Source organism: Lactuca virosa, chromosome 1 (assembly GCF_052849685.1).
Source record: "Lactuca virosa cultivar CGN04683 chromosome 1, Lactuca_virosa_CGN04683_v6, whole genome shotgun sequence".
Classification (NCBI taxonomy): domain Eukaryota; kingdom Viridiplantae; phylum Streptophyta; class Magnoliopsida; order Asterales; family Asteraceae; genus Lactuca; species Lactuca virosa.
In genome coordinates, this window is record NC_136426.1 from 262,629,368 (window position 1) to 262,648,658 (window position 19,291).

At 47.4% G+C, this 19,291-nt stretch overlaps 54 non-coding genes and 1 pseudogene across 54 annotated transcripts; all 55 read left to right on the top strand.

Annotated features, from left to right (window-relative positions):
* The first annotated feature begins 5 nt into the window (after window positions 1–5).
* LOC145145921 (5S ribosomal RNA) lies at window positions 6–124 on the top strand. The gene has a single exon (XR_013726872.1). It is a non-coding gene; the product is annotated as a 5S ribosomal RNA (ribosomal RNA).
* Window positions 125–354: 230 nt separating this feature from the next.
* Window positions 355–473, top strand: LOC145133982 (5S ribosomal RNA). The gene has a single exon (XR_013718854.1). It is a non-coding gene; the product is annotated as a 5S ribosomal RNA (ribosomal RNA).
* Window positions 474–702: 229 nt separating this feature from the next.
* LOC145152428 (5S ribosomal RNA) lies at window positions 703–821 on the top strand. Its single transcript, XR_013732947.1, has one exon. It is a non-coding gene; the product is annotated as a 5S ribosomal RNA (ribosomal RNA).
* Window positions 822–1,050: 229 nt separating this feature from the next.
* Window positions 1,051–1,169, top strand: LOC145155291 (5S ribosomal RNA). Its single transcript, XR_013735739.1, has one exon. It is a non-coding gene; the product is annotated as a 5S ribosomal RNA (ribosomal RNA).
* Window positions 1,170–1,398: 229 nt separating this feature from the next.
* Window positions 1,399–1,517, top strand: LOC145154769 (5S ribosomal RNA). The gene has a single exon (XR_013735227.1). It is a non-coding gene; the product is annotated as a 5S ribosomal RNA (ribosomal RNA).
* A 226-nt stretch (window positions 1,518–1,743) lies between these two features.
* Window positions 1,744–1,862, top strand: LOC145144459 (5S ribosomal RNA). Its single transcript, XR_013725468.1, has one exon. It is a non-coding gene; the product is annotated as a 5S ribosomal RNA (ribosomal RNA).
* A 229-nt stretch (window positions 1,863–2,091) lies between these two features.
* LOC145150816 (5S ribosomal RNA) lies at window positions 2,092–2,235 on the top strand (annotated as a pseudogene).
* A 226-nt stretch (window positions 2,236–2,461) lies between these two features.
* On the top strand, window positions 2,462–2,580 carry LOC145152952 (5S ribosomal RNA). The gene has a single exon (XR_013733476.1). It is a non-coding gene; the product is annotated as a 5S ribosomal RNA (ribosomal RNA).
* A 230-nt stretch (window positions 2,581–2,810) lies between these two features.
* Window positions 2,811–2,929, top strand: LOC145153435 (5S ribosomal RNA). Its single transcript, XR_013733944.1, has one exon. It is a non-coding gene; the product is annotated as a 5S ribosomal RNA (ribosomal RNA).
* A 229-nt stretch (window positions 2,930–3,158) lies between these two features.
* LOC145144470 (5S ribosomal RNA) lies at window positions 3,159–3,277 on the top strand. Its single transcript, XR_013725479.1, has one exon. It is a non-coding gene; the product is annotated as a 5S ribosomal RNA (ribosomal RNA).
* Window positions 3,278–3,504: 227 nt separating this feature from the next.
* LOC145152954 (5S ribosomal RNA) lies at window positions 3,505–3,623 on the top strand. Its single transcript, XR_013733478.1, has one exon. It is a non-coding gene; the product is annotated as a 5S ribosomal RNA (ribosomal RNA).
* Window positions 3,624–3,855: 232 nt separating this feature from the next.
* On the top strand, window positions 3,856–3,974 carry LOC145145759 (5S ribosomal RNA). Its single transcript, XR_013726717.1, has one exon. It is a non-coding gene; the product is annotated as a 5S ribosomal RNA (ribosomal RNA).
* A 226-nt stretch (window positions 3,975–4,200) lies between these two features.
* Window positions 4,201–4,319, top strand: LOC145152955 (5S ribosomal RNA). The gene has a single exon (XR_013733479.1). It is a non-coding gene; the product is annotated as a 5S ribosomal RNA (ribosomal RNA).
* A 229-nt stretch (window positions 4,320–4,548) lies between these two features.
* LOC145148501 (5S ribosomal RNA) lies at window positions 4,549–4,667 on the top strand. The gene has a single exon (XR_013729383.1). It is a non-coding gene; the product is annotated as a 5S ribosomal RNA (ribosomal RNA).
* A 230-nt stretch (window positions 4,668–4,897) lies between these two features.
* LOC145133809 (5S ribosomal RNA) lies at window positions 4,898–5,016 on the top strand. Its single transcript, XR_013718772.1, has one exon. It is a non-coding gene; the product is annotated as a 5S ribosomal RNA (ribosomal RNA).
* A 231-nt stretch (window positions 5,017–5,247) lies between these two features.
* On the top strand, window positions 5,248–5,366 carry LOC145144481 (5S ribosomal RNA). Its single transcript, XR_013725490.1, has one exon. It is a non-coding gene; the product is annotated as a 5S ribosomal RNA (ribosomal RNA).
* A 225-nt stretch (window positions 5,367–5,591) lies between these two features.
* LOC145135155 (5S ribosomal RNA) lies at window positions 5,592–5,710 on the top strand. Its single transcript, XR_013719634.1, has one exon. It is a non-coding gene; the product is annotated as a 5S ribosomal RNA (ribosomal RNA).
* A 229-nt stretch (window positions 5,711–5,939) lies between these two features.
* LOC145149423 (5S ribosomal RNA) lies at window positions 5,940–6,058 on the top strand. The gene has a single exon (XR_013730281.1). It is a non-coding gene; the product is annotated as a 5S ribosomal RNA (ribosomal RNA).
* A 229-nt stretch (window positions 6,059–6,287) lies between these two features.
* On the top strand, window positions 6,288–6,406 carry LOC145140791 (5S ribosomal RNA). The gene has a single exon (XR_013722288.1). It is a non-coding gene; the product is annotated as a 5S ribosomal RNA (ribosomal RNA).
* Window positions 6,407–6,635: 229 nt separating this feature from the next.
* On the top strand, window positions 6,636–6,754 carry LOC145144161 (5S ribosomal RNA). Its single transcript, XR_013725176.1, has one exon. It is a non-coding gene; the product is annotated as a 5S ribosomal RNA (ribosomal RNA).
* Window positions 6,755–6,985: 231 nt separating this feature from the next.
* On the top strand, window positions 6,986–7,104 carry LOC145147163 (5S ribosomal RNA). The gene has a single exon (XR_013728075.1). It is a non-coding gene; the product is annotated as a 5S ribosomal RNA (ribosomal RNA).
* A 226-nt stretch (window positions 7,105–7,330) lies between these two features.
* On the top strand, window positions 7,331–7,449 carry LOC145152956 (5S ribosomal RNA). The gene has a single exon (XR_013733480.1). It is a non-coding gene; the product is annotated as a 5S ribosomal RNA (ribosomal RNA).
* A 229-nt stretch (window positions 7,450–7,678) lies between these two features.
* On the top strand, window positions 7,679–7,797 carry LOC145144162 (5S ribosomal RNA). The gene has a single exon (XR_013725177.1). It is a non-coding gene; the product is annotated as a 5S ribosomal RNA (ribosomal RNA).
* Window positions 7,798–8,026: 229 nt separating this feature from the next.
* LOC145155292 (5S ribosomal RNA) lies at window positions 8,027–8,145 on the top strand. The gene has a single exon (XR_013735740.1). It is a non-coding gene; the product is annotated as a 5S ribosomal RNA (ribosomal RNA).
* A 230-nt stretch (window positions 8,146–8,375) lies between these two features.
* LOC145154819 (5S ribosomal RNA) lies at window positions 8,376–8,494 on the top strand. The gene has a single exon (XR_013735285.1). It is a non-coding gene; the product is annotated as a 5S ribosomal RNA (ribosomal RNA).
* A 225-nt stretch (window positions 8,495–8,719) lies between these two features.
* LOC145152957 (5S ribosomal RNA) lies at window positions 8,720–8,838 on the top strand. The gene has a single exon (XR_013733481.1). It is a non-coding gene; the product is annotated as a 5S ribosomal RNA (ribosomal RNA).
* A 227-nt stretch (window positions 8,839–9,065) lies between these two features.
* LOC145143859 (5S ribosomal RNA) lies at window positions 9,066–9,184 on the top strand. Its single transcript, XR_013724890.1, has one exon. It is a non-coding gene; the product is annotated as a 5S ribosomal RNA (ribosomal RNA).
* A 229-nt stretch (window positions 9,185–9,413) lies between these two features.
* On the top strand, window positions 9,414–9,532 carry LOC145155431 (5S ribosomal RNA). Its single transcript, XR_013735872.1, has one exon. It is a non-coding gene; the product is annotated as a 5S ribosomal RNA (ribosomal RNA).
* A 228-nt stretch (window positions 9,533–9,760) lies between these two features.
* LOC145144163 (5S ribosomal RNA) lies at window positions 9,761–9,879 on the top strand. Its single transcript, XR_013725178.1, has one exon. It is a non-coding gene; the product is annotated as a 5S ribosomal RNA (ribosomal RNA).
* A 229-nt stretch (window positions 9,880–10,108) lies between these two features.
* Window positions 10,109–10,227, top strand: LOC145144440 (5S ribosomal RNA). The gene has a single exon (XR_013725449.1). It is a non-coding gene; the product is annotated as a 5S ribosomal RNA (ribosomal RNA).
* Window positions 10,228–10,775: 548 nt separating this feature from the next.
* LOC145152959 (5S ribosomal RNA) lies at window positions 10,776–10,894 on the top strand. Its single transcript, XR_013733482.1, has one exon. It is a non-coding gene; the product is annotated as a 5S ribosomal RNA (ribosomal RNA).
* A 229-nt stretch (window positions 10,895–11,123) lies between these two features.
* On the top strand, window positions 11,124–11,242 carry LOC145146220 (5S ribosomal RNA). Its single transcript, XR_013727164.1, has one exon. It is a non-coding gene; the product is annotated as a 5S ribosomal RNA (ribosomal RNA).
* A 230-nt stretch (window positions 11,243–11,472) lies between these two features.
* LOC145152960 (5S ribosomal RNA) lies at window positions 11,473–11,591 on the top strand. The gene has a single exon (XR_013733483.1). It is a non-coding gene; the product is annotated as a 5S ribosomal RNA (ribosomal RNA).
* A 231-nt stretch (window positions 11,592–11,822) lies between these two features.
* On the top strand, window positions 11,823–11,941 carry LOC145154211 (5S ribosomal RNA). The gene has a single exon (XR_013734695.1). It is a non-coding gene; the product is annotated as a 5S ribosomal RNA (ribosomal RNA).
* A 231-nt stretch (window positions 11,942–12,172) lies between these two features.
* On the top strand, window positions 12,173–12,291 carry LOC145155590 (5S ribosomal RNA). Its single transcript, XR_013736023.1, has one exon. It is a non-coding gene; the product is annotated as a 5S ribosomal RNA (ribosomal RNA).
* A 220-nt stretch (window positions 12,292–12,511) lies between these two features.
* On the top strand, window positions 12,512–12,630 carry LOC145152961 (5S ribosomal RNA). The gene has a single exon (XR_013733484.1). It is a non-coding gene; the product is annotated as a 5S ribosomal RNA (ribosomal RNA).
* Window positions 12,631–12,859: 229 nt separating this feature from the next.
* On the top strand, window positions 12,860–12,978 carry LOC145153790 (5S ribosomal RNA). The gene has a single exon (XR_013734282.1). It is a non-coding gene; the product is annotated as a 5S ribosomal RNA (ribosomal RNA).
* Window positions 12,979–13,207: 229 nt separating this feature from the next.
* Window positions 13,208–13,326, top strand: LOC145145004 (5S ribosomal RNA). Its single transcript, XR_013725998.1, has one exon. It is a non-coding gene; the product is annotated as a 5S ribosomal RNA (ribosomal RNA).
* A 229-nt stretch (window positions 13,327–13,555) lies between these two features.
* LOC145152962 (5S ribosomal RNA) lies at window positions 13,556–13,674 on the top strand. Its single transcript, XR_013733485.1, has one exon. It is a non-coding gene; the product is annotated as a 5S ribosomal RNA (ribosomal RNA).
* Window positions 13,675–13,902: 228 nt separating this feature from the next.
* Window positions 13,903–14,021, top strand: LOC145144492 (5S ribosomal RNA). Its single transcript, XR_013725501.1, has one exon. It is a non-coding gene; the product is annotated as a 5S ribosomal RNA (ribosomal RNA).
* A 229-nt stretch (window positions 14,022–14,250) lies between these two features.
* On the top strand, window positions 14,251–14,369 carry LOC145147731 (5S ribosomal RNA). The gene has a single exon (XR_013728625.1). It is a non-coding gene; the product is annotated as a 5S ribosomal RNA (ribosomal RNA).
* Window positions 14,370–14,596: 227 nt separating this feature from the next.
* LOC145140522 (5S ribosomal RNA) lies at window positions 14,597–14,715 on the top strand. The gene has a single exon (XR_013722193.1). It is a non-coding gene; the product is annotated as a 5S ribosomal RNA (ribosomal RNA).
* A 224-nt stretch (window positions 14,716–14,939) lies between these two features.
* LOC145152963 (5S ribosomal RNA) lies at window positions 14,940–15,058 on the top strand. The gene has a single exon (XR_013733486.1). It is a non-coding gene; the product is annotated as a 5S ribosomal RNA (ribosomal RNA).
* Window positions 15,059–15,287: 229 nt separating this feature from the next.
* Window positions 15,288–15,406, top strand: LOC145149424 (5S ribosomal RNA). The gene has a single exon (XR_013730282.1). It is a non-coding gene; the product is annotated as a 5S ribosomal RNA (ribosomal RNA).
* A 229-nt stretch (window positions 15,407–15,635) lies between these two features.
* LOC145155432 (5S ribosomal RNA) lies at window positions 15,636–15,754 on the top strand. The gene has a single exon (XR_013735873.1). It is a non-coding gene; the product is annotated as a 5S ribosomal RNA (ribosomal RNA).
* A 229-nt stretch (window positions 15,755–15,983) lies between these two features.
* On the top strand, window positions 15,984–16,102 carry LOC145144164 (5S ribosomal RNA). The gene has a single exon (XR_013725180.1). It is a non-coding gene; the product is annotated as a 5S ribosomal RNA (ribosomal RNA).
* Window positions 16,103–16,331: 229 nt separating this feature from the next.
* On the top strand, window positions 16,332–16,450 carry LOC145155293 (5S ribosomal RNA). Its single transcript, XR_013735741.1, has one exon. It is a non-coding gene; the product is annotated as a 5S ribosomal RNA (ribosomal RNA).
* A 230-nt stretch (window positions 16,451–16,680) lies between these two features.
* Window positions 16,681–16,799, top strand: LOC145152964 (5S ribosomal RNA). The gene has a single exon (XR_013733487.1). It is a non-coding gene; the product is annotated as a 5S ribosomal RNA (ribosomal RNA).
* Window positions 16,800–17,028: 229 nt separating this feature from the next.
* LOC145144107 (5S ribosomal RNA) lies at window positions 17,029–17,147 on the top strand. The gene has a single exon (XR_013725125.1). It is a non-coding gene; the product is annotated as a 5S ribosomal RNA (ribosomal RNA).
* A 231-nt stretch (window positions 17,148–17,378) lies between these two features.
* LOC145155294 (5S ribosomal RNA) lies at window positions 17,379–17,497 on the top strand. The gene has a single exon (XR_013735742.1). It is a non-coding gene; the product is annotated as a 5S ribosomal RNA (ribosomal RNA).
* Window positions 17,498–17,728: 231 nt separating this feature from the next.
* LOC145152966 (5S ribosomal RNA) lies at window positions 17,729–17,847 on the top strand. The gene has a single exon (XR_013733489.1). It is a non-coding gene; the product is annotated as a 5S ribosomal RNA (ribosomal RNA).
* A 229-nt stretch (window positions 17,848–18,076) lies between these two features.
* LOC145155954 (5S ribosomal RNA) lies at window positions 18,077–18,195 on the top strand. Its single transcript, XR_013736381.1, has one exon. It is a non-coding gene; the product is annotated as a 5S ribosomal RNA (ribosomal RNA).
* Window positions 18,196–18,425: 230 nt separating this feature from the next.
* On the top strand, window positions 18,426–18,544 carry LOC145152967 (5S ribosomal RNA). The gene has a single exon (XR_013733490.1). It is a non-coding gene; the product is annotated as a 5S ribosomal RNA (ribosomal RNA).
* Window positions 18,545–18,774: 230 nt separating this feature from the next.
* Window positions 18,775–18,893, top strand: LOC145143979 (5S ribosomal RNA). Its single transcript, XR_013725003.1, has one exon. It is a non-coding gene; the product is annotated as a 5S ribosomal RNA (ribosomal RNA).
* A 229-nt stretch (window positions 18,894–19,122) lies between these two features.
* On the top strand, window positions 19,123–19,241 carry LOC145155592 (5S ribosomal RNA). Its single transcript, XR_013736024.1, has one exon. It is a non-coding gene; the product is annotated as a 5S ribosomal RNA (ribosomal RNA).
* Window positions 19,242–19,291: the final 50 nt, after the last annotated feature.

Genomic DNA, 19,291 nt, shown 5'->3' on the forward strand with positions numbered 1-19,291 from the left:
ATTTCGGGTGCGATCATACCAGCACTAATGCACCAGATCCTATCAGAACTCCGCAGTTAAGCGTGCTTGGGCGAGAGTAGTACTAGGATGGGTGACCCCCTGGGAAGTCCTCGTGTTGCACCCCCCTTTTTCGTTGTCCGTTTGCGTTTTTTTAGATTTTACGTGCGGTTTTTTTTTGTTTTTTTTTTCTTTCTTGCTATTTCTATGCTCGGGTGGCCTCCGCTTCATGGTTGATGGTTTTCGTATTTTTGGAACGGAGCCGATCGGTCACGTGGGTCCCACGCCTCGCGTACGAAAACAAAGGAGGTTCTGTGTCTTTTAAGACATACAAGCAATAAGCATGGACAGTATTTCGGATGCGATCATACCAGCACTAATGCACCGGATCCCATCAGAACTCCGCAGTTAAGCGTGCTTGGGCGAGAGTAGTACTAGGATGGGTGACCCCATGGGAAGTCCTCGTGTTGCACCCCCCTTTTTCGTTGTCCGTTTGCGTTTTTTTAGATTTTACGTGCGGTTTTTTTTTGTTTTTTTTTCTTTCTTGCTATTTCTATGCTCGGGTGGCCTCCGCTTCATGGTTGATGGTCTTCGTATTTTTGGAACGGAGCTGATCGGTCACGTGGGTCCCACGCCTCGCGTACGAAAACAAAGGAGGTTCTGCGTCTTTTAAGACATACAAGCAATAAGCATGGATAGTATTTCGGGTGCGATCATACCAGCACTAATGCACCGGATCCCATCAGAACTCCGTAGTTAAGCGTGCTTGGGCGAGAGTAGTACTAGGATGGGTGACCCCCTGGGAAGTCCTCGTGTTGCACCCCCCTTTTTCGTTGTCCGTTTGCGTTTTTTTAGATTTTACGTGCGGTTTTTTTTTGTTTTTTTTTCTTTCTTGCTATTTCTATGCTCGGGTGGCCTCCTTTTCATGGTTCATGGTCTTCGTATTTTTGGAACGTAGCCGATCGGTCACGTGGGTGCCACGCCTCGCGTACGAAAACAAAGGAGGTTCTGCGTCTTTTAAGACATACAAGCAATAAGCATGGATAGTATTTCGGGTGCGATCATACCAGCACTAATGCACCGGATCCCATCAGAACTCCGCAGTTAAGCGTGCTTGGGCGAGAGTGGTACTAGGATGGGTGACCCCCTGGGAAGTCCTCGTGTTGCACCCCCCTTTTTCGTTGTCCGTTTGCGTTTTTTTAGATTTTACGTGCGGTTTTTTTTTGTTTTTTTTTCTTTCTTGCTATTTCTATGCTCGGGTGGCCTCCGCTTCATGGTTGATGGTTTTCGTATTTTTGGAACGGAGCCGATCGGTCACGTGGGTTCCACGCCTCGCGTACGAAAACAAAGGAGGTTCTGCGTCTTTTAAGACATAAAAGCAATAAGCATGGATAGTATTTCGGGTGCGATCATACCAGCACTAATGCACCGGATCCCATCAGAACTCCGCAGTTAAGCGTGCTTGGGCGAGAGTAGTACTAGGATGGGTGACCCCCTGCGAAGTCCTCGTGTTGCACCCCCACTTTTTCGTTGTCCGTTTGCGTTTTTTTAGATTTTACGTGCGGTTTTTTTTTGTTTTTTTTTCTTGCTATTTCTATGCTCGGGTGGCCTCCGTTTCATGGTTCATAGTCTTCGTATTTTTGGAACGGAGCCGATCGGTCACGTGGGTTCCACGTCTCGCGTACGAAAACAAAGGAGGTTCTGCGTCTTTTAAGACATACAAGCAATAAGCATGGATAGTATTTCGGGTGCGATCATACCAGCACTAATGCACCGGATCCCATCAGAACTCCGCAGTTAAGCGTGCTTGGGCGAGAGTAGTACTAGGATGGGTGACCCCCTGGGAAGTCCTCGTGTTGCACCCCCCTTTTTCGTTGTCCGTTTGCGTTTTTTTAGATTTTACGTGCGGTTTTTTTTTGTTTTTTTTTCTTTCTTGCTATTTCTATGCTCGGGTGGCCTCCGCTTCATGGTTGATGGTTTTCGTATTTTTGGAACGGAGCCGATCGGTCACGTGGGTTCCACGCCTCGCGTACTAAAACAAAGGAGGTTCTGCGTCTTTTAAGACATAAAAGCAATAAGCATGGATAGTATTTCGGGTGCGATCATACCAGCACTAATGCACCGGATCCCATCAGAACTCCGCAGTTAAGCGTGCTTGGACGAGAGTAGTACTAGGAGGGGGTGGCGAGAGTAGTACTAGGATGGGTGACCCCCTGGGAAGTCCTCGTGTTGCACCCCCCCTTTTTCGTTGTCCGTTTGCGTTTTTTTAGATTTTACGTGCGGTTTTTTTTTGTTTTTTTTTCTTGCTATTTCTATGCTCGGGTGGCCTCCGTTTCATGGTTCATGGTCTTCGTATTTTTGGAACGGAGCCGATCGGTCACGTGGGTCCCACGCCTCGCGTACGAAAACAAAGGAGGTTCTGTGTCTTTTAAGACATACAAGCAATAAGCATGGACAATATTTCGGGTGCGATCATACCAGCACTAATGCACCGGATCCCATCAGAACTCCGCAGTTAAGCGTGCTTGGGCGAGAGTAGTACTAGGATGGGTGACCCCATGGGAAGTCCTCGTGTTGCACCCCCCTTTTTCGTTGTCCGTTTGCGTTTTTTTAGATTTTACGTGCGGTTTTTTTTTTGTTTTTTTTTCTTTCTTGCTATTTCTATGCTCGGGTGGCCTCCGTTTCATGGTTCATGGTCTTCGTATTTTTGGAACGGAGCCGATCGGTCACGTGGGTCCCACGTCTCGCGTGCGAAAACAAAGGAGGTTCTGCGTCTTTTAAGACATACAAGCAATAAGCATGGATAGTATTTCGGGTGCGATCATACCAGCACTAATGCACCGGATCCCATCAGAACTCCGCAGTTAAGCGTGCTTGGGCGAGAGTAGTACTAGGATGGGTGACCCCTTGGGAAGTCCTCGTGTTGCACCCCCCTTTTTCGTTGTCCGTTTGCGTTTTTTTAGATTTTACGTGCGGTTTTTTTTTGTTTTTTTTTCTTTCTTGCTATTTCTATGCTCGGGTGGCCTCCGCTTCATGGTTGATGGTTTTCGTATTTTTGGAACGGAGCCGATCGGTCACGTGGGTTCCACGCCTCGCGTACGAAAACAAAGGAGGTTCTGCGTATTTTAAGACATAAAAGCAATAAGCATGGATAGTATTTCGGGTGCGATCATACCAGCACTAATGCACCGGATCCCATCAGAACTCCGCAGTTAAGCGTGCTTGGGCGAGAGTAGTACTAGGATGGGTGACCCCCTGGGAAGTCCTCGTGTTGCACCCCCCCTTTTTCGTTGTCCGTTTGCGTTTTTTTAGATTTTACGTGCGGTTTTTTTTTGTTTTTTTTTTCTTGCTATTTCTATGCTCGAGTGGCCTCCGTTTCATGGTTCATGGTCTTCGTATTTTTGGAACGGAGCCGATCGGTCACGTGGGTCCCACGCCTCGCGTACGAAAACAAAGGAGGTTCTGTGTCTTTTAAGACATACAAGCAATAAGCATGGACAATATTTCGGGTGCGATCATACCAGCACTAATGCACCGGATCCCATCAGAACTCCGCAGTTAAGCGTGCTTGGGCGAGAGTAGTACTAGGATGGGTGACCCCATGGGAAGTCCTCGTGTTGCACCCCCCTTTTTCGTTGTCCGTTTGCGTTTTTTTAGATTTTTACGTGCGGTTTTTTTTTTTGTTTTTTTTTCTTTCTTGCTATTTCTATGCTCGGGTGGCCTCCGTTTCATGGTTCATGGTCTTCGTATTTTTGGAACGGAGCCGATCGGTCACGTGGGTCCCACGTCTCGCGTACGAAAACAAAGGAGGTTCTGCGTCTTTTAAGACATACAAGCAATAAGCATGGATAGTATTTCGGGTGCGATCATACCAGCACTAATGCACCGGATCCCATCAGAACTCCGCAGTTAAGCGTGCTTGGGCGAGAGTAGTACTAGGATGGGTGACCCCCTGGGAAGTCCTCGTGTTGGACCCCCACTTTTTCGTTGTTCGTTTGCGTTTTTTTAGATTTTACGTGCGGTTTTTTTTTGTTTTTTTTTCTTGCTATTTCTATGCTCGGGTGGCCTCCGTTTCATGGTTCATGGTCTTCGTATTTTTGGAACGGAGCTGATCGGTCACGTGGGTCCCACGCCTCGCGTACGAAAACAAAGGAGGTTCTGTGTCTTTTAAGACATACAAGCAATAAGCATGGACAGTATTTCGGGTGCGATCATACCAGCACTAATGCACCGGATCCCATCAGAACTCCGCAGTTAAGCGTGCTTGGGCGAGAGTAGTACTAGGATGGGTGACCCCATGGGAAGTCCTCGTGTTGCACCCCCCTTTTTCCTTGTCCGTTTGCGTTTTTTTAGATTTTACGTGCGGTTTTTTTTTGTTTTTTTTTCTTTCTTGCTATTTCTATGCTCGGGTGGCCTCCGCTTCATGGTTGATGGTCTTCGTATTTTTGGAACGGAGCTGATCGGTCACGTGGGTCCCACGCCTCGCGTACGAAAACAAAGGAGTTTCTGCGTCTTTTAAGACATACAAGCAATAATCATGGATAGTATTTTGGGTGAGATCATACCAGCACTAATGCACCGGATCCCATCAGAACTCCGCAGTTAAGCGTGCTTGGGCGAGAGTAGTACTAGGATGGGTGACCCCCTGGGATGTCCTCGTGTTGCACCCCCCTTTTTCGTTGTCCGTTTGCGTTTTTTTAGATTTTACGTGCGGTTTTTTTTTTGTTTTTTTTTCTTTCTTGCTATTTCTATGCTCGGGTGGTCTCCGTTTCATGGTTCATGGTCTTCGTATTTTTGGAACGGAGCCGATCGGTCACGTGGGTCCCACGCCTCGCGTACGAAAACAAAGGAGGTTCTGCGTCTTTTAAGACATACAAGCAATAAGCATGGATAGTATTTCGGGTGCGATCATACCAGCACTAATGCACCGGATCCCATCAGAACTCCGCAGTTAAGCGTGCTTGGGCGAGAGTGGTACTAGGATGGGTGACCCCATGGGAAGTCCTCGTGTTGCACCCCCCTTTTTCGTTGTCCGTTTGCGTTTTTTTAGATTTTACGTGCGGTTTTTTTTTTGTTTTTTTTTTCTTTCTTGCTATTTCTATGCTCGGATGGCCTCCGTTTCATGGTTCATGGTCTTCGTATTTTTGGAACGGAGCCGATCGGTCACGTGGGTCCCACGCCTCGCGTACGAAAACAAAGGAGGTTCTGCGTCTTTTAAGACATACAAGCAATAAGCATGGATAGTATTTCGGGTGCGATCATACCAGCACTAATGCACCGGATCCCATCAGAACTCCGCAGTTAAGCGTGCTTGGGCGAGAGTAGTACTAGGATGGGTGACCCCCTGGGAAGTCCTCGTGTTGCACCCCCCTTTTTCGTTGTCCGTTTGCGTTTTTTTAGATTTTACGTGCGGTTTTTTTTTGTTTTTTTTTCTTGCTATTTCTATGCTCGGGTGGCCTCCGTTTCATGGTTCATGGTCTTCGTATTTTTGGAACGGAGCCGATCGGTCACGTGGGTCCCACGCCTCGTGTACGAAAACAAAGGAGGTTCTGTGTCTTTTAAGACATACAAGCGATAAGCATGGACAGTATTTCGGGTGCGATCATACCAGCACTAATGCACCGGATCCCATCAGAACTCCGCAGTTAAGCGTGCTTGGGCGAGAGTAGTACTAGGATGGATGACCCCATGGGAAGTCCTCGTGTTGCACCCCCTTTTTCGTTGTCCGTTTGCGTTTTTTTAGATTTTACGTGCGGTTTTTTTTTGTTTTTTTTTTCTTTCTTGCTATTTCTATGCTCGGGTGGCCTCCGCTTCATGGTTGATGGTCTTCATATTTTTGGAACGGAGCTGATCGGTCACGTGGGTCCCACGCCTCGCGTACGAAAACAAAGGAGTTTCTGCGTCTTTTAAGACATACAAGCAATAAGCATGGATAGTATTTTGGGTGCGATCAAAGCAGCACTAATGCACCGAATCCCATCAGAACTCCGCAGTTAAGCGTGCTTGGGCGAGAGTAGTACTAGGATGGGTGACCCCCTGGGAAGTCCTCGTGTTGCACCCCCCTTTTTCGTTGTCCGTTTGCGTTTTTTTAGATTTTACGTGCGGTTTTTTTTTGTTTTTTTTTCTTTCTTGCTATTTCTATGCTCGGGTGGCCTCCGTTTCATGGTTCATGGTCTTCGTATTTTTGGAACGGAGCCGATCGGTCACGTGGGTCCCACGCCTCGCGTACGAAAACAAAGGAGGTTCTGCGTCTTTTAAGACATACAAGCAATAAGCATGGATAGTATTTCCGGTGCGATCATACCAGCACTAATGCACCGGATCCCATCAGAACTCCGCAGTTAAGCGTGCTTGGGCGAGAGTAGTACTAGGATGGGTGACCCCATGGGAAGTCCTCGTGTTGCACCCCCCTTTTTCGTTGTCCGTTTGCGTTTTTTTAGATTTTACGTGCGGTTTTTTTTTGTTTTTTTTTCTTTCTTGCTATTTCTATGCTCGGGTGGCCTCCGCTTCATGGTTGATGGTCTTCGTATTTTTGGAACGGAGCTGATCGGTCACGTGGGTCCCACGCCTCGCGTACGAAAACAAAGGAGTTTCTGCGTCTTTTAAGACATACAAGCAATAATCATGGATAGTATTTTGGGTGAGATCATACCAGCACTAATGCACCGGATCCCATCAGAACTCCGCAGTTAAGCGTGCTTGGGCGAGAGTAGTACTAGGATGGGTGACCCCCTGGGAAGTCCTCGTGTTGCACCCCCTTTTTTCGTTGTCCGTTTGCGTTTTTTTAGATTTTACGTGCGGTTTTTTTTTGTTTTTTTTTCTTTCTTGCTATTTCTATGCTCGGGTGGCCTCCGTTTCATGGTTCATGGTCTTCGTATTTTTGGAACGGAGCCGATCGGTCACGTGGGTCCCACGCCTCGCGTACGAAAACAAAGGAGGTTCTGCGTCTTTTAAGACATATACAAGCAATAAGCATGGATAGTATTTCGGGTGCGATCATACCAGCACTAATGCACCGGATCTCATCAGAACTCCGCAGTTAAGCGTGCTTGGGCGAGAGTAGTACTAGGATGGGTGACCCCCTGGGAAGTCCTCGTGTTGGACCCCCACTTTTTCGTTGTTCGTTTGCGTTTTTTTAGATTTTACGTGCGGTTTTTTTTTGTTTTTTTTTCTTGCTATTTCTATGCTCGGGTGGCCTCCGTTTCATGGTTCATGGTCTTCGTATTTTTGGAACGGAGCTGATCGGTCACGTGGGTCCCACGCCTCGCGTACGAAAACAAAGGAGGTTCTGTGTCTTTTAAGACATACAAGCAATAAGCATGGACAGTATTTCGGGTGCGATCATACCAGCACTAATGCACCGGATCCCATCAGAACTCCGCAGTTAAGCGTGCTTGGGCGAGAGTAGTACTAGGATGGGTGACCCCATGGGAAGTCCTCGTGTTGCACCCCCCTTTTTCCTTGTCCGTTTGTGTTTTTTTAGATTTTACGTGCGGTTTTTTTTTGTTTTTTTTTCTTTCTTGCTATTTCTATGCTCGGGTGGCCTCCGCTTCATGGTTGATGGTCTTCGTATTTTTGGAACGGAGCTGATCGGTCACGTGGGTCCCACGCCTCGCGTACGAAAACAAAGGAGTTTCTGCGTCTTTTAAGACATACAAGCAATAATCATGGATAGTATTTTGGGTGAGATCATACCAGCACTAATGCACCGGATCCCATCAGAACTCCGCAGTTAAGCGTGCTTGGGCGAGAGTAGTACTAGGATGGGTGACCCCCTGGGAAGTCCTCGTGTTGCACCCCCCTTTTTCGTTGTCCGTTTGCGTTTTTTTAGATTTTACGTGCGGTTTTTTTTTGTTTTTTTTTCTTTCTTGCTATTTCTATGCTCGGGTGGTCTCCGTTTCATGGTTCATGGTCTTCGTATTTTTGGAACGGAGCCGATCGGTCACGTGGGTCCCACGCCTCGCGTACGAAAACAAAGGAGGTTATGCGTCTTTTAAGACATACAAGCAATAAGCATGGATAGTATTTCGGGTGCGATCATACCAGCACTAATGCACCGGATCCCATCAGAACTCCGCAGTTAAGCGTGCTTGGGCGAGAGTGGTACTAGGATGGGTGACCCCCTGGGAAGTCCTCGTGTTGCACCCCCCTTTTTCGTTGTCCGTTTGCGTTTTTTTAGATTTTACGTGCGGTTTTTTTTTGTTTTTTTTTTCTTTCTTGCTATTTCTATGCTCGGATGGCCTCCGTTTCATGGTTCATGGTCTTCGTATTTTTGGAACGGAGCCGATCGGTCACGTGGGTCCCACGCCTCGCGTACGAAAACAAAGGAGGTTCTGCGTCTTTTAAGACATACAAGCAATAAGCATGGATAGTATTTCGGGTGCGATCATACCAGCACTAATGCACCGGATCCCATCAGAACTCCGCAGTTAAGCGTGCTTGGGCGAGAGTAGTACTAGGATGGGTGACCCCCTAGGAAGTCCTCGTGTTGCACCCCCCTTTTTCGTTGTCCGTTTGCGTTTTTTTAGATTTTACGTGCGGTTTTTTTTTGTTTTTTTTTCTTGCTATTTCTATGCTCGGGTGGCCTCCGTTTCATGGTTCATGGTCTTCGTATTTTTGGAACGGAGCCGATCGGTGACGTGGGTCCCACGCCTCGCGTACGAAAACAAAGGAGGTTCTGTGTCTTTTAAGACATACAAGCGATAAGCATGGACAGTATTTCGGGTGCGATCATACCAGCACTAATGCACCGGATCCCATCAGAACTCCGCAGTTAAGCGTGCTTGGGCGAGAGTAGTACTAGGATGGGTGACCCCATGGGAAGTCCTCGTGTTGCACCCCCTTTTTCGTTGTCCGTTTGCGTTTTTTTAGATTTTACGTGCGGTTTTTTTTTGTTTTTTTTCTTTCTTGCTATTTCTATGCTCGGGTGGCCTCCGCTTCATGGTTGATGGTCTTCGTATTTTTGGAACGGAGCTGATCGGTCACGTGGGTCCCACGCCTCGCGTACGAAAACAAAGGAGTTTCTGCGTCTTTTAAGACATACAAGCAATAAGCATGGATAGTATTTTGGGTGCGATCATACCAGCACTAATGCACCGAATCCCATCAGAACTCCGCAGTTAAGCGTGCTTGGGCGAGAGTAGTACTAGGATGGGTGACCCCCTGGGAAGTCCTCGTGTTGCACCCCCCTTTTTCGTTGTCCGTTTGCGTTTTTTTAGATTTTACGTGCGGTTTTTTTTTGTTTTTTTTTCTTTCTTGCTATTTCTATGCTCGGGTGGCCTTCGTTTCATGGTTCATGGTCTTCGTAGTTTTGGAACGGAGCCGATCGGTCACGTGGGTCCCACGCCTCGCGTACGAAAACAAAGGAGGTTCTGCGTCTTTTAAGACATACAAGCAATAAGCATGGATAGTATTTCGGGTGCGATCATACCAGCACTAATGCACCGGATCCCATCAGAACTCCGCAGTTAAGCGTGCTTGGGCGAGAGTAGTACTAGGATGGGTGACCCCAAGGGAAGTCCTCGTGTTGCACCCCCTTTTTCGTTGTCCGTTTGCGTTTTTTTAGATTTTACGTGCGGTTTTTTTTTGTTTTTTTTTCTTTCTTGCTATTTCTATGCTCGGGTGGCCTCCGCTTCATGGTTGATGGTCTTCGTATTTTTGGAACGGAGCTGATCGGTCACGTGGGTCCCACGCCTCGCGTACGAAAACAAAGGAGTTTCTGCGTCTTTTAAGACATACAAGCAATAAGCATGGATAGTATTTTGGGTGAGATCATACCAGCACTAATGCACCGGATCCCATCAGAACTCCGCAGTTAAGCGTGCTTGGGCGAGAGTAGTACTAGGATGGGTGACCCCCTGGGAAGTCCTCGTGTTGCACCCCCCTTTTTCGTTGTCCGTTTGCGTTTTTTTAGATTTTACGTGCGGTTTTTTTTTGTTTTTTTTTCTTTCTTGCTATTTCTATGCTCGGGTGGCCTCCGTTTCATGGTTCATGGTCTTCGTATTTTTGGAACGGAGCCGATCGGTCACGTGGGTCCCACGCCTCGCGTACGAAAACAAAGGAGGTTCTGCGTCTTTTAAGACATACAAGCAATAAGCATGGATAGTATTTCAGGTGCGATCATACCAGCACTAATGCACCGGATCCCATCAGAACTCCGCAGTTAAGCGTGCTTGGGCGAGAGTGGTACTAGGATGGGTGACCCCCTGGGAAGTCCTCGTGTTGCACCCCTCTTTTTCGTTGTCCGTTTGCGTTTTTTTAGATTTTACGTGCGGTTTTTTTTTTGTTTTTTTTTTCTTTCTTGCTATTTCTATGCTCGGGTGGCCTCCGTTTCATGGTTCATGGTCTTCGTATTTTTGGAACGGAGCCGATCGGTCACGTGGGTCCCACGCCTCGCGTACGAAAACAAAGGAGGTTCTGCGTCTTTTAAGACATACAAGCAATAAGCATGGACAGTATTTCGGGTGCGATCATCAGAACTCCGCAGTTAAGCGTGCTTGGGCGAGAGTAGTACTAGGATGGGTGACCCCCTGGGAAGTCCTCGTGTTGCACCGCCCTTTTTCGTTGTCCGTTTGCGTTTTTTTAGATTTTACGTGCGGTTTTTTTTTGTTTTTTTTCTTGCTATTTCTATGCTCGGGTGGCCTCCGTTTCATGGTTCATGGTCTTCGTATTTTTGGAACGGAGCCGATCGGTCACGTGGGTCCCACGCCTCGCGTACGAAAACAAAGGAGGTTCTGTGTCTTTTAAGACATACAAGCAATAAGCATGGACAGTATTTCGGGTGCGATCATACCAGCACTAATGCACCGGATCCCATCAGAACTCCGCAGTTAAGCGTGCTTGGGCGAGAGTAGTACTAGGATGGGTGACCCCATGGGAAGTCCTCGTGTTGCACCCCCTTTTTCGTTGTCCGTTTGCGTTTTTTTAGATTTTACGTGCGGTTTTTTTTTGTTTTTTTTTTCTTTCTTGCTATTTCTATGCTCGGGTGGCCTCCGCTTCATGGTTGATGGTCTTCGTATTTTTGGAACGGAGCCGATCGGTCACGTGGGTCCCACGCCTCGCGTACGAAAACAAAGGAGGTTCTGCGTCTTTTAAGACATACAAGCAATAAGCATGGATAGTATTTCGGGTGCGATCCTACCAGCACTAATGCACCGGATCCTATCAGAACTCCGCAGTTAAGCGTGCTTGGGCGAGAGTAGTACTAGGATGGGTGACCCCCTGGGAAGTCCTCGTGTTGCACCCCCCTTTTTCGTTGTCCGTTTGCGTTTTTTTAGATTTTACGTGCGGTTTTTTTTTGTTTTTTTTTTCTTTCTTGCTATTTCTATGCTCGGGTGGCCTCCGCTTCATGGTTGATGGTTTTCGTATTTTTGGAACGGAGCCGATCGGTCACGTGGGTCCCACGCCTCGCGTACGAATACAAAGGAGGTTATGTGTCTTTTAAGACATACAAGCAATAAGCATGGTCAGTATTTCGGGTGCGATCATACCAGCACTAATGCACCGGATCCCATCAGAACTCCGCAGTTAAGCGTGCTTGGGCGAGAGTAGTACTAGGATGGGTGACCCCATGGGAAGTCCTCGTGTTGCACCCCCCTTTTTCGTTGTCCGTTTGCGTTTTTTTAGATTTTACGTACGGTTTTTTTTTTTGTTTTTTTTTCTTTCTTGCTATTTCTATGCTCGGGTGGCCTCCGTTTCATGGTTCATGGTCTTCGTATTTTTGGAACGGAGCCGATCGGTCACGTGGGTCCCACGTCTCCCGTACGAAAACAAAGGAGGTTCTGCGTCTTTTAAGACATACAAGCAATAAGCATGGATAGTATTTCGGGTGCGATCATACCAGCACTAATGCACCGGATCCCATCAGAACTCCGCAGTTAAGCGTGCTTGGGCGAGAGTAGTACTAGGATGGGTGACCCCCTGGGAAGTCCTTGTGTTGCACCCCCCCTTTTTCGTTGTCCGTTTGCGTTTTTTTAGATTTTACGTGCGGTTTTTTTTTGTTTTTTTTTTCTTTCTTGCTATTTCTATGCTCGGGTGGCCTCCGCTTCATGGTTGATGGTTTTCGTATTTTTGGAACGGAGCCGATCGGTCACGTGGGTTCCACGCCTCGCGTACGAAAACAAAGGAGGTTCTGCGTCTTTTAAGACATAAAAGCAATAAGCATGGATAGTATTTTGGGTGCGATCATACCAGCACTAATGCACCAGATCCCATCAGAACTCCGCAGTTAAGCGTGCTTGGGCGAGAGTAGTACTAGGATGGGTGACCCCCTGGGAAGTCCTCGTGTTGCACCCCCCCTTTTTCGTTGTCCGTTTGCGTTTTTTTAGATTTTACGTGCGGTTTTTTTTTGTTTTTTTTTTCTTGCTATTTCTATGCTCGGGTGGCCTCCGTTTCATGGTTCATGGTCTTCGTATTTTTGGAACGGAGCCGATCGGTCACGTGGGTCCCACGCCTCGCGTACGAAAACAAAGGAGGTTCTGTGTCTTTTAAGACATACAAGCATGGACAGTATTTCGGGTGCGATCATACCAGCACTAATGCACCGGATCCCATCAGAACTCCGCAGTTAAGCGTGCTTGGGCGAGAGTAGTACTAGGATGGGTGACCCCATGGGAAGTCCTCGTGTTGCACCCCCCTTTTTCGTTGTCCGTTTGCGTTTTTTTAGATTTTACGTGCGGTTTTTTTTTGTTTTTTTTTCTTTCTTGCTATTTCTATGCTCGGGTGGCCTCCGCTTCATGGTTGATGGTCTTCGTATTTTTGGAACGGAGCTGATCGGTCACGTGGGTCCCACGCCTCGCGTACGAAAACAAAGGAGGTTCTGCGTGTTTTAAGACATACAAGCAATAAGCATGGATAGTATTTCGGGTGCGATCATACCAGCACTAATGCACCGGATCCCATTAGAACTCCGTAGTTAAGCGTGCTTGGGCGAGAGTAGTACTAGGATGGGTGACCCCCTGGGAAGTCCTCGTGTTGCACCCCCCTTTTTCGTTGTCCGTTTGCGTTTTTTTAGATTTTACGTGCGGTTTTTTTTGTTTTTTTTTTCTTTCTTGCTATTTCTATGCTCGGGTGGCCTCCGTTTCATGGTTCATGGTCTTCGTATTTTTGGAACGGAGCCGATCGGTCACGTGGGTCCCACGACTCGCGTACGAAAACAAAGGAGGTTCTGCGTCTTTTAAGACATACAAGCAATAAGCATGGATAGTATTTCGGGTGCGATCATACCAGCACTAATGTACCGGATCCTATCAGAACTCCGCAGTTAAGCGTGCTTGGGCGAGAGTAGTACTAGGATGGGTGACCCCCTGGGAAGTCCTCGTGTTGCACCCCCCTTTTTCGTTGTCCGTTTGCGTTTTTTTAGATTTTACGTGCGTTTTTTTTTTGTTTTTTTTTCTTTCTTGCTATTTCTATGCTCGGGTGGCCTCCGCTTCATGGTTGATGGTTTTCGTATTTTTGGAACGGAGCCGATCGGTCACGTGGGTCCCACGCCTCGCGTACGAAAACAAAGGAGGTTCTATGTCTTTTAAGACATACAAGCAACAAGCATGGACAGTATTTCGGGTGCGATCATACCAGCACTAATGCACCGGATCCCATCAGAACTCCGCAGTTAAGCGTGCTTGGGCGAGAGTAGTACTAGGATGGGTGACCCCATGGGAAGTCCTCGTGTTGCACCCCCCTTTTTCGTTGTCCGTTTGCGTTTTTTTAGATTTTACGTGCGGTTTTTTTTGTTTTTTTTTCTTTCTTGCTATTTCTATGCTCGGGTGGCCTCCGTTTCATGGTTCATGGTCTTCGTATTTTTGGAACGGAGCCGATCGGTCACGTGGGTCCCACGTCTCGCGTACGAAAACAAACGAGGTTCTGCGTCTTTTAAGAGATACAAGCAATAAGCATGGATAATATTTCGGGTGCGATCATACCAGCACTAATGCACCGGATCCCATCAGAACTCCGCAGTTAAGCGTGCTTGGGCGAGAGTAGTACTAGGATGGGTGACCCCCTGGGAAGTCCTCGTGTTGCACCCCCCTTTTTCGTTGTCCGTTTGCGTTTTTTTAGATTTTACGTGCGGTTTTTTTTTGTTTTTTTTTCTTTCTTGCTATTTCTATGCTCGGGTGGCCTCCGCTTCATGGTTGATGGTTTTCGTATTTTTGGAACGGAGCCGATCGGTCACGTGGGTTCCACGCCTCGCGTACGAAAACAAAGGAGGTTCTGCGTCTTTTAAGACATAAAAGCAATAAGCATGGATAGTATTTCGGGTGCGATCATACCAGCAGTAATGCACCGGATCCCATCAAAACTCCGCAGTTAAGCGTGCTTGGGCGAGAGTAGTACTAGGATGGGTGACCCCCTGGGAAGTCCTCGTGTTGCACCCCCACTTTTTCGTTGTCCGTTTGCGTTTTTTTAGATTTTACGTGCGGTTTTTTTTTGTTTTTTTTTTCTTGCTATTTCTATGCTCGGGTGGCCTCCGTTTCATGGTTCATGGTCTTCGTATTTTTGGAACGGAGCCGATCGGTCACGTGGGTCCCACGCCTCGCGTACGAAAACAAAGGAGGTTCTGCGTCTTTTAAGACATACAAGCAATAAGCATGGATAGTATTTCGGGTGCGATCATATCAGCACTAATGCACCGGATCCCATCAGAACTCCGCAGTTAAACGTGCTTGGGCGAGAGTAGTACTAGGATGGGTGACCCCCTGGGAAGTCCTCGTGTTGCACCCCCCTTTTTCGTTGTCCGTTTGCGTTTTTTTAGATTTTACGTGCGGTTTTTTTTTGTTTTTTTTCTTGCTATTTCTATGCTCGGGTGGCCTCCGTTTCATGGTTCATGGTCTTCGTATTTTTGGAACGGAGCCGATCGGTAACGTGGGTCCCACGCCTCGCGTACGAAAACAAAGGAGGTTCTGTGTCTTTTAAGACATACAAGCGATAAGCATGGACAGTATTTCGGGTGCGATCATACCAGCACTAATGCACCGGATCCCATCAGAACTCCGCAGTTAAGCGTGCTTGGGCGAGAGTAGTACTAGGATGGGTGACCCCATGGGAAGTCCTCGTGTTGCACCCCCTTTTTCGTTGTCCGTTTGCGTTTTTTTAGATTTTACGTGCGGTTTTTTTTTGTTTTTTTTTTCTTTCTTGCTATTTCTATGCTCGGGTGGCCTCCGCTTCATGGTTGATGGTCTTCGTATTTTTGGAACGGAGCTGATCGGTCACGTGGGTCCCACGCCTCGCGTACGAAAACAAAGGAGTTTCTGCGTCTTTTAAGACATACAAGCAATAAGCATGGATAGTATTTTGGGTGCGATCAAAGCAGCACTAATGCACCGAATCCCATCAGAACTCCGCAGTTAAGCGTGCTTGGGCGAGAGTAGTACTAGGATGGGTGACCCCCTGGGAAGTCCTCGTGTTGCACCCCCCTTTTTCGTTGTCCGTTTGCGTTTTTTTAGATTTTACGTGCGGTTTTTTTTTGTTTTTTTTTCTTTCTTGCTATTTCTATGCTCGGGTGGCCTCCGTTTCATGGTTCATGGTCTTCGTATTTTTGGAACGGACCCGATCGGTCACGTGGGTCCCACGCCTCGCGTACGAAAACAAAGGAGGTTCTGCGTCTTTTAAGACATACAAGCAATAAGCATGGATAGTATTTCGGGTGCGATCATACCAGCACTAATGCACCGGATCCCATCAGAACTCCGCAGTTAAGCGTGCTTGGGCGAGAGTAGTACTAGGATGGGTGACCCCAAGGGAAGTCCTCGTGTTGCACCCCCCTTTTTCGTTGTCCGTTTGCGTTTTTTTAGATTTTACGTGCGGTTTTTTTTTGTTTTTTTTTCTTTCTTGCTATTTCTATGCTCGGGTGGCCTCCGCTTCATGGTTGATGGTCTTCGTATTTTTGGAACGGAGCTGATCGGTCACGTGGGTCCCACGCCTCGCGTACGAAAACAAAGGAGTTTCTGCGTCTTTTAAGACATACAAGCAATAAGCATGGATAGTATTTTGGGTGAGATCATACCAGCACTAATGCACCGGATCCCATCAGAACTCCGCAGTTAAGCGTGCTTGGGCGAGAGTAGTACTAGGATGGGTGACCCCCTGGGAAGTCCTCGTGTTGCACCCCCCTTTTTCGTTGTCCGTTTGCGTTTTTTTAGATTTTACGTGCGGTTTTTTTTTGTTTTTTTTTCTTTCATGCTATTTCTATGCTCGGGTGGCCTCCGTTTCATGGTTCATGGTCTTCGTATTTTTGGAACGGAGCCGATCGGTCACGTGGGTCCCACGCCTCGCGTACGAAAACAAAGGAGGTTCTGCGTCTTTTAAGACATACAAGCAATAAGCATGGATAGTATTTCGGGTGCGATCATACCAGCACTAATGCACCGGATCCCATCAGAACTCCGCAGTTAAGCGTGCTTGGGCGAGAGTGGTACTAGGATGGGTGACCCCCTGGGAAGTCCTCGTGTTGCACCCCTCTTTTTCGTTGTCCGTTTGCGTTTTTTTAGATTTTACGTGCGGTTTTTTTTTGTTTTTTTTTTCTTTCTTGCTATTTCTATGCTCGGGTGGCCTCCGTTTCATGGTTCATGGTCTTCGTATTTTTGGAACGGAGCCGATCGGTCACGTGGGTCCCACGCCTCGCGTACGAAAACAAAGGAGGTTCTGCGTCTTTTAAGACATACAAGCAATAAGCATGGATAGTATTTCGGGTGCGATCATACCAGCACTAATGCACCGGATCCCATCAGAACTCCGCAGTTAAGCGTGCTTGGGCGAGAGTAGTACTAGGATGGGTGACCCCATGGGAAGTCCTCGTGTTGCACCCCCTTTTTCGTTGTCCGTTTGCGTTTTTTTAGATTTTACGTGCGGTTTTTTTTTGTTTTTTTTTTCTTTCTTGCTATTTCTATGCTCGGGTGGCCTCCGCTTCATGGTTGATGGTCTTCGTATTTTTGGAACGGAGCCGATCGGTCACGTGGGTCCCACGCCTCGCGTACGAAAACAAAGGAGGTTCTGCGTCTTTTAAGACATACAAGCAATAAGCATGGATAGTATTTTGGGTGAGATCATACCAGCACTAATGCACCGGATCCCATCAGAACTCCGCAGTTAAGCGTGCTTGGGCGAGAGTAGTACTAGGATGGGTGACCCCCTGGGAAGTCCTCGTGTTCCACCCCCCTTTTTCGTTGTCCGTTTGCGTTTTTTTAGATTTTACGTGCGGTTTTTTTTTTGTTTTTTTTTTCTTTCATGCTATTTCTATGCTCGGGTGGCCTCCGTTTCATGGTTCATGGTCTTCGTATTTTTGGAACGGAGCCGATCGGTCACGTGGGTCCCACGCCTCGCGTACGAAAACAAAGGAGGTTCTGCGTCTTTTAAGACATACAAGCAATAAGCATGGATAGTATTTCGGGTGCGATCATACCAGCACTAATGCACCGGATCCCATCAGAACTCCGCAGTTAAGCGTGCTTGGGCGAGAGTGGTACTAGGATGGGTGACCCCCTGGGAAGTCCTCGTGTTGCACCCCTCTTTTTCGTTGTCCGTTTGCGTTTTTTTAGATTTTACGTGCGGTTTTTTTTTTGTTTTTTTTTTCTTTCTTGCTATTTCTATGCTCGGGTGGCCTCCGTTTCATGGTTCATGGTCTTCGTATTTTTGGAACGGAGCCGATCGGTCACGTGGGTCCCACGCCTCGCGTACGAAAACAAAGGAGGTTCTGCGTCTTTTAAGACATACACGCAATAAGCATGGATAGTATTTCGGGTGCGATCATACCAGCACTAATGCACCGGATCCCATCAGAACTCCGCAGTTAAGCGTGCTTGGGCGAGAGTAGTACTAGGATGGGTGACCCCATGGGAAGTCCTCGTGTTGCACCCCCTTTTTCGTTGTCCGTTTGCGTTTTTTTAGATTTTACGTGCGGTTTTTTTTTGTTTTTTTTTTCTTTCTTGCTATTTCTATGCTCGGGTGGCCTCCGCTTCATGGTTGATGGTCTTCGTATTTTTGGAACGGAGCCGATCGGTCACGTGGGTCCCACGCCTCGCGTACGAAAACAAAGGAGTTTCTGCGTCTTTTAAGACATACAAGCAATAAGCATGGATAGTATTTCGGGTGCGATCATACCAGCACTAATGCACCGGATCCTATCAGAACTCCGCAGTTAAGCGTGCTTGGGCGAGAGTAGTACTAGGATGGGTGACCTCCTGGGAAGTCCTCGTGTTGCACCCCCCTTTTTCGTTGTCCGTTTGCGTTTTTTTAGATTTTACGTGCGGTTTTTTTTTGTTTTTTTTTTCTTTCTTGCTATTTCTATGCTCGGGTGGCCTCCGCTTCATGGTTGATGGTTTTCGTATTTTTGGAACGGAGCCGATCGGTCACGTGGGTCCCACGCCTCGCGTACGAAAACAAAGGAGGTTCTGTGTCTTTTAACACATACAAGCAATAAGCATGGTCAGTATTTCGGGTGCGATCATACCAGCACTAATGCACCGGATCCCATCAGAACTCCGCAGTTAAGCGTGCTTGGGCGAGAGTAGTACTAGGATGGGTGACCCCATGGGAAGTCCTCGTGTTGCACCCCCCTTTTTCTTTGTCCGTTTGCGTTTTTTTAGATTTTACGTGCGGTTTTTTTTTTGTTTTTTTTTCTTTCTTGCTATTTCTATGCTCGGGTGGCCTCCGTTTCATGGTTCATGGTCTTCGTATTTTTGGAACGGAGCCGATCGGTCACGTGGGTCCCACGTCTCGCGTACGAAAACAAAGGAGGTTCTGCGTCTTTTAAGACATACAAGCAATAAGCATGGATAGTATTTCGGGTGCGATCATACCAGCACTAATGCACCGGATCCCATCAGAACTCCGCAGTTAAGCGTGCTTGGGCGAGAGTAGTACTAGGATGGGTGACCCCCTGGGAAGTCCTTGTGTTGCACCACCCCTTTTTCGTTGTCCGTTTGCGTTTTTTTAGATTTTACGTGCGGTTTTTTTTTGTTTATTTTCTTTCTTGCTATTTCTATGCTCGGGTGGCCTCCGCTTCATGGTTGATGGTTTTCGTATTTTTGGAACGGAGCCGATCGGTCACGTGGGTTCCACGCCTCGCGTACGAAAACAAAGGAGGTTCTGCGTCTTTTAAGACATAAAAGCAATAAGCATGGATAGTATTTTGGGTGCGATCATACCAGCACTAATGCACCAGATCCCATCAGAACTCCGCAGTTAAGCGTGCTTGGGCGAGAGTAGTACTAGGATGGGTGACCCCCTGGGAAGTCCTCGTGTTGCACCCCCCCTTTTTCGTTGTCCGTTTGCGTTTTTTTAGATTTTACGTGCGGTTTTT